The sequence below is a fragment of the Drosophila rhopaloa genome, unplaced genomic scaffold, assembly GCF_018152115.1.
Source record: "Drosophila rhopaloa isolate 14029-0021.01 unplaced genomic scaffold, ASM1815211v1 contig_167, whole genome shotgun sequence".
NCBI classification, from domain to species: domain Eukaryota; kingdom Metazoa; phylum Arthropoda; class Insecta; order Diptera; family Drosophilidae; genus Drosophila; species Drosophila rhopaloa.
The window spans coordinates 8,334,768-8,343,153 of record NW_025335047.1 but is presented as its reverse complement, the minus strand read 5'-3'; positions in this window follow the sequence as shown (position 1 = coordinate 8,343,153).

The following is an 8,386-nucleotide window of genomic DNA, read 5'->3' as shown; positions in this document are numbered from 1 at the left end:
AAATGCATTTTTGCTTGTTGTGTATAGTTACATATTTATTAATATGGGTTTTAATCAAATGCATATTCACCTTTTATGTTGTTGATTCCGGAAATTAAATTATGTAATTTTTCCTATATATAAATGCATTGCTCTTCAAAAACCCGTACAATCTCCACGCCCCGACTTCTAATCATTCCATCATCATAACGCTGACGTTTCAATTGCATGCCATGTGCCATTGCCCCAACCATTCTCATTCTCATTTGGATTCTCCATTCCCTGAACTGCACTCTCGCATGCAATTAATATCATTTTTATGTTCTAATGACATTCGCTGCGCTGCATTTGGTGTGTGTTTAGTTTGGCGAGGGGTGTGTGTGTGTGTGTGTGTGTGTGGGTGTGGGTCCCCGAAAAACCATCATCGCTCAAAACGGCGTGTCGGGCACGAATCTTTCAAGTTGTAAAAACGCCATTAAATTGGCAGCGAAGTGCATGCCAGCCAGCCGCGATGATGATGATGATCACTCAGAAGAGGAGCCAGCCGGGTCTTTTGGCCATAAACAACTCGAAACTTGGAAATTGGAACTTGGAATGAGTGGCAATGCGTAGGGCGCACCAGTTGCCCCATTAAAAGGGGTTCGACCCTGGCCACATTTAATTTACTTTATTGACTTTAATTAATTTGTATGTTTTTATTTCGATTTTAGTCAAAAATTTCTCGTTCGCTCACTTTTTGCTCTTTTGTTGTAAATATCATAAATATTTCGATGCTGCTGGCCCCGGCAATAAAATGTTTTTGTGGAAAAGTAATAAAGCTAAAAGTGTATAAATAAGTGTTGTAGAAAGCGGTGGTGGGTGTATTCCATGCTGTGGCTGCTACTGTTCCAGCCACGATTGGAATCTTAATGGTCAATAAAGGCTAATTAAATGTTTTTAATATAGTCGGTATGCCCGCGGTCTTTGGAGGGCGTGTTTGGAAGGGTTGAAGGGAATGGGAATGGAAATGATCGATCAAAACACTGGAAATTGTTGCATAAATCAACACGCAGAGATTATCCGTAAGATACAAGATACCGCTGCGATTGTATGTGTGTGTGTGTGTGTGTGGGCGCCCCGGCAATTGACGCACGCACACAACAAAGCTATTTTAATTGTCTGCAGCTCGAATCGGGGAGCCACTCCACATCCACATTCACGTCCATGTCACAGGGTTCCTCGCTGACAGCAACCCAAAAGGCGAGTACCAATTGCTACACTTTCCAAAATAATTTATATATAGGAAAACAAAATACATTGGGTATGCTTATAGACGTTATTATTGGGACTACTATGTAAATTTATATTTCGTTTAACGTGCTTATCAATTGCTTATAGTTCGTGATGCCTTACTTTTATAAGGATTTGCATACCATTTAATCCTTAATAAGCCTTTTTTTTACCTTACACAAAAGTACATTTAATATCGATGGGATAGTATATGTATTATATGTTTAAACATTACCTATTAAAAGTTATTATAAGAAGAAAAAAGATAAGTTTAAGGAAAATATATATGGATAGTAAACATACTTTTTTTGTTTTTTTTTTTTAGGCTTTAGATTAGTTTTTGTTTATTTATTGAATTAAAATGCTTCATTATGTTTATTTGTAGTTGCATTTTTCTTTGTTTTATATATTTTTTTTTTTATTAAAATGATGCATTATCTCATTTTAGGTTTGTTTAATTTATCTCTATTACTATTCGTATTTGATTTCAGTGATTGTGAGTCGTCCCTTCAATATTCTTGATCCCTTAATTTTCCTAGTGCAGTTTCGGACCGCCTGCATCTCTTTAGCATCGACATCCGAAACGACGACGTCGTTCTGCGTTGACTTCTTGGCTGCCATTTGAGTGCTGCTCTCTGTCTGGGCTCCACTTGGGTTCCTTTGACGCTTTCCCCGCCTTTCCCCCGGGTTTTCCACTCCCTTTCCCCCTTTGGTCACCACTCGCAGCTGGCTCTTCGTCAAACACAACAAATCGTTTTCATTGCCGGGCAAAAGCATTTTCAAAATTGATGCGGTGTCTGCGTTTAGGTGGAAAATTGAATTTTCATTTTCATTTCGCTCTGGCCCCGTCGTCTGTCGTAATGCTTGATGCTGATGCTTGGGGTGTGTTAACTTAAATTTGATGAGGTTGAGGTATTTAAATAAATTGTTGCATGCGTTCTGTTTGACATTTTGTTATTTTCGCTGTTGATTGGTGGAGTTGGCCGCCCCGGGGAAAATGTCACCCGCAGTCAGCCGCCCATTTCAGGGCTCTCTGCAAGTAAGTGGTCCCATTTCGGTGCACCTGACTGGGAAGTGAGAAAAGAGGGCAGTCTGTAGACAAATTTGTGCTTTAAATCCAACAGCATTTCAAAAATATTATTGTTATAGGGCATTTAGATATAATTTAGCAATAGATATTTTATTTATTACAAATTAAACATTAATTATGGGCTTAAAATTGGTTTTAGAATAGTCAACTTGAAAATAAACTTGATTAGTTCCATTAGCCTCACTAATTAATTTAACAATTTTGCATTTTAAAATAGAGTTAAGACAAACGATTAGCATTCCTATTAGGTTTTTATGTTCCTCAACATAAGGAACATCTTCAGTCAGGGGTATCTATTACTCCCAACCTTTAAGTGCCCATTAACCCGTTGATAAATCCTAAATCAATTATAAGGCGTTCGATGAATCTACCCTAAGCATCTTAAATCTTGGCCAAATTGTTTGAGCGCCAGACAAGAGCCCATCAGTCGCGATTCAAGACTCAATCAAAAGGCCAGACATTCCTAATTGCGGATGGGGCGGGGCTTCTCATTAGGTTATCTGTGCCCATAGCTGGGGGGCAGTAAATAGAGTCATCAGCAGTCGATAAACGTTATCGGATCATCACATTTATATTGCTGCTGATTAATGAGAAACGAGAACGCGAAAGCAAAGGCGACTTTTAAAACGTCAACTGCCGTCGGCTGTCGTTCATTTAATTGCTGCCTCTCGACGACAAAGCTGTAAATAAGTCAAAGAAGCGGGAATAAGAGAAGCTGGACCGTCAGGAGCAGCTGGCCTCATCCTCCTCCTCCTCCTCCTCCTTCGAGCTCATGTTGCTGCTGTGGCCCTGGATGTTGCTGTTGCCGCCGGGTTGCAATGTTGCTGCTGTTGCTGCTGGTGCTGCTGCTCCTGTTGCTCCCGCCTCATTGTCTCTTTTCGCACTGCCTGTCGGCACTTAAACGACTGGCTGCAACATTCTTTGCTGACAACGCAGTAATTAAAATTCAATTGCAATTAAAAGTGCGCACGCAAAACGGGCGACGACAAACAAGACGATGGCCAGGGAGCTGCGGAAGTTGCCGTCGAGGGGAAGGGCGCTAGGCAAGGAATAAAAGTAAGATCGAGTAACTCGACCATGGATGAGTATCTCGAATGGTAGTTACCCCTTACTTGGTTTACAAAACTTTTTTTAATGAAAATGTTTAAGTGTTTAAGGTGGATAACCCTTAATTTCTAAAATGTTATTAGAAAATAGCTTTCTGCGATACTTTTATTAAGAAAACAAAAATGAAGGTCAGCAAATATTTTATAATGACATTTCAAGAAAACAAAAGATTCAATGATTTATTCATTATTATCTTACGATCCGGAAAAGTTTCTTAAAACCCAAAACAACAATGATTCTTAAGATTGAATTTGTACTTCAAACTAAGGCCGCATAGTACAAAGAAAAAGGAAGAGTGACTGTCATAAAGAATATTATTTCATTACATAAAAGGTTTTATTTTAGTAATCCAAAGATTTGTTGTTAATTTTTAGTTAATTGTTACTGTGAAATGAAAACGTTAAATAGTTAAGGAAATGACACTAATATTCCCATGAAATCAACAAGTACCGGGTATAGAAATTTGTCGCAACGCCAACTTTTTGCCCCATTTGGAACCTAGCAGTCGCCCAAGACAATTGTCGATTGCCTCCACTGGTGGCCTGGATTGCCTGCCCTGTCATCGTCTTCTGCCGCATCCCGAATCCTCCTCCGTGCCCTATCCACATCCTCAATCCACCACACTGCCGTATCCAGTTTCGCAGTTTGCAGCTCGCAATTCGCATTTAGCATTTCGCTTTTTTCCGCGGGCGCATTCTTGCGTAGGCGTTTGACGTGCCGCTGATTAGCCGGCAGTTCGCGATTCTCAGTTCTCAGCTCTCCGCATTTTGCATTTGGCATTCGGCATTCGGGATTCGGGAGGGGAATCGCTGCCATATGCGGACACTCGAGACGGGACTCCAAACACTTTTAGGGCGAAATTAGCAAGCGAAACAAACATTTGCCGAGCAGGTCTGGGAATCAAACAAGCAAGTGCCTTGCGATTTCGCGTTTTAATTGCCGCTGCTTCTCCAGTTTTTATGTTGGCTCTATGTCGCAAGCGATGTTCGTGGAAAACGGCAGGAATTTTATATTTTTTTTCCCTGGTGATTGCATGTCAAGAATAAAGACGAAAATGAATGCAAACATACATAATTATTAATTAATTAAGCCAAAAGATATTGCTGGCTAAAAGCATTTTGCTTTAGTTGCCATTGGCTGAATTCTCGGGAATTTAACTCTGTTTGGAGTGTCAGCGAATTATTTTTAAATGCAAAATTACAGGGAAATTGCAAACAATTATTTATCGACTGCAAAATCGGTTTTATGCTAAAAATCAATTGGGAAGATGTCACTTTGTATTTATTTATCGCAAATTATAATTGCAATATGTTGAATATTTCACAAAGAATTCGCAACAACATGGAATTGCAAATCAGTTCATGGCAAAAGTGTCGCGAATACGCAGTCTGCCGCTGCTATTTATGATAATTGTTTTTCGGTTCATTAATTTATTGTGGGCACTGTTTGGCATGCGATCAACAGAGAACTCCTCCGTGGAGCAGAGCCAGCCAATGCAGATAATTAATTACAGGCTGCGTTTAAATACAATTTCTGCTTTATTATTTGCTCATTTTAATATGCTCTATGCACAGGTCGGAAATGGGAGACTTCTTGTTTTTCAATTTGAATTCGAATTATGTTCATTCGTTTGAAATGAAAAAAAAGACTTTTTAATTTAGGAAAAAATGTAAAAAGTCTCTTATAAACGTTTATAATAAAAGCTTAAAGGAAATAATTGCTATGTTATAACAAGTATTAAACGCATATCTAAGCACCCAAGACAAATTTAAAAAGAAATTCTGTAGTCCTCTTTAAAAAATGCTATTTTCACACCTATCGGGAGTTTCATTTTTAAAGATATTTCAAAAATGAAATTTTATACTTCTGTCCAATTTTTTTTTGAAATAGTATTGCTTAAAACAAACATTTTTTAAAGGAAGTTTTTTGTAACTCAAAATCTTTTGTAATCTAGTAATTATATCGAAAGTTTTAGCCGCTTTAACGTTATTGAAAATTGGCTAGAAAGTGTCATTAGTTTTCTCTCTCTGCAGTCAGTTCATGATCTGGGTTATAGTCCCGCATAATTGTCACGCCGCATTTGTGAAATAATTCTTAAATAATTTCATCAATTACGTCGCCCAGCTGCACAGAGTCGTCCGCTTTGGGTGCCTTTGCTGTTTTATTTTTTCCCGCTGCTCCTGCTGCCTTCGTTGCCATTTCAATTATGTTGATATTTATTTTCATATTTAATTTAACACGGGCTGTGGCAGAAGGAGCGATAGAGAAGGAGATGGAGATGGCTGAAAGAAACGGCGGCAGCGACAGCATTTGGAAAATCCATTTTACAGTAAAAACCGCATGCATTATTTAATTTTTAAGTGAAATCAATTACAAGCTCGTTGGCCATATAGCCAGGAGGGGGGGGCGTGGCGGATCGGGGGCGGGGACGGGGGCGGCGTGTCTGGTCTGGGCAGGGCTTTTGATGTTAAATGCCAGCCGCCGACGGCGGTGGTGCCATCGCATCGATGTTGCTGCTACTACGCACTGCAGTGTGGGGGCGACGGAAGTGCGCATAAATGCAATTGCAGTCGAATAAATAAATAAAAATATTTTGTGCCATTAAATTTCAATTAATAACAGGGCAAACACACACACGTGCGGCGCATCAGACACCGGCGACTTATTCGGTCTACAATATTAATACATTTCGGCAGCGGTGCGTGCACGGCGCGCTGATTGCCGCAAGCCCATGAAATTAAGTCACAAATTAATTAATTAATGCAATCAATACGTTGGACATTTGCATTGCCGCCACTGCAATCGATGTCACTGCATGTGGGCAACATTGCAATATGCAATTTGCAATTACAATTATGCCTTGCCCGAATGCCACCAGCAGCAGTAGTTTCTTGCACTCTAAATATATAGTCTCAACTGGGCCATTAAGGTCGCCGGTTTTACACTGGGGAAATTTAAAGCTCCTCGTTTTTCGCATTAAAATACTCTTTATTTCTTTCTTCTTATTAATTTGTTTTAATGGCGTTCCAAACGTTATGATTAAATTTAAATCAGAATTTTTGGAGTATTTTGGTTGCATCTAAGTCAGTATTTTTTGGATAAGAAATCACCATTTTGTATTTATTCTGATCGTAAAATATTTAAGGAAAGAGCACAATCAAGCTGCTGCTATTAATCAAAAGCTTTTCCATAAAAAATTAATAAAATACATTTTGTGGTTTTATGTATTTAAGCCTTAGTCGTGTGACTGCGGTCACAAACATTATGTGGCTTTTCTTTTTCCAGCAATAATACATGATTTAATATTGAAATATTAAGATTATATAATAAATCAATTTTAAACGAGAAGTTTTGACCGATATACACACCAAATACCTTAGCATGTAACTAAAGCATTAAATTATTCTAGTTTTGAAGATGTTTTACCTCTGCTTTCTTGATAAATTGTAATAAATAAAATTCGCCAATTGCAAATGGAACATATTTCCGAGTGCACAAATTGCCTTCGCCCAAGTCTGGACTCTCTCTCACACAATCGAACGCCCCAACAGGAGCCCAGCACGCCATGGCGAACATAATTTTTAATGGACTTTTAATGTCTGTCGCTTGTGCGGGGAATTTGGAGGAGAGTGTGTGTGCAAGCGCCTTCCTTTCGTGGACGTAAAGCTTTTTCGGGGTCAGTTTTTTGGCCTGGCTGGGCACAATTAGCGACAGTTTGTGCCCGACATGTGTAAACCAGCGAGAGAGGTGGGCTGGCTTTCCCGGCCATTCGTGTGCTGTGCTGTCAATTTATTAGTCAACGCCTCGCTTGCCCGGCAGTCAATTAGAGTTCAACAAGGCTCCGTTGTTTTTAAACAGCCAATAAGTTGGTATTATGATAGCCGCTACTAATGGGTGCGAGTTAAACTGGTTTTTTCTTTTGAAAGAAGCCTGGCTTGGCATCCATCCCAGGTTCTACAGAAAACTCTTGTAGTGGTCTTTAAACACACCCGAAAACATTAGCCATCATCATATAAACCATCAAATACAGCAATATATACCCATTTGGTATTAAAGGGATTTTTTTTAGCTGTGAATGCAAATCAATTTAAAATTTTAAAACGAATTCAACGAGGTATAACAGTTGACATTTTAATCAAAAAACCAAAACTCGGTTTGATTGTTTCGGGCTTTTGGCCATAAAATACCTTTTTAAACGATTTTTTCTTTTCTTAATCAAGTCGGGCAAAACACGTGCCTCAGTCAAAATTTTTGTGCAGCTGTTAACTTAAATAGTCCGTTCAGGTTGATTTACAAAAATTTATATTTTGAATGATTTTCACATTTTTTATAAGGGGTTGTAACCCGTCGATTTTTTCCGAAAGCTGAAGGCAAATTTTAAAGTGTTTTTGTTCTAAAATAACCAAAATACGTCGCACAGCCAAAAGAATGACTGTTTTCTGCATCTGTGGTCCCAAACTTTCGATTTCAGGTTAATTTGGTAAAAAAAAACTTTTGACAGTTTTTTTCATTTTTAATAAGGGGTAACACTTGATTTTTTTGAAAATTTGGGCCGAAATAAAATTTTTTTGCTGATAATACCGGTAAATTGGAAATTTTGTAACGAATTCAACGAGGTATGCCATTACAATCTCTTTCCATTATTTCCAGAGGTTTTGCTTAAAAAACTGAAAAATCGAGTGTTTTTTTTCTGGAATTTGGCCATTAAAACCATTTATTTAAAAACACTTATTTTGGGAGTTTTTTTATGTAACTTTCCCAAAATACGTCACATAGTCAAAAGAATGACAGTTTTGTGCAACTGAGGACCTAAACCATCGATTCCAGGTTGATTTGGAAAAAATTTTTTTCTGACCGATTTTTCCTTTTTTTATAAGGGGTACCATCATGGTTTTTTGCGAAAAATGGCCGAAAATTAAATTTTTTAGCTGAGAATACAAA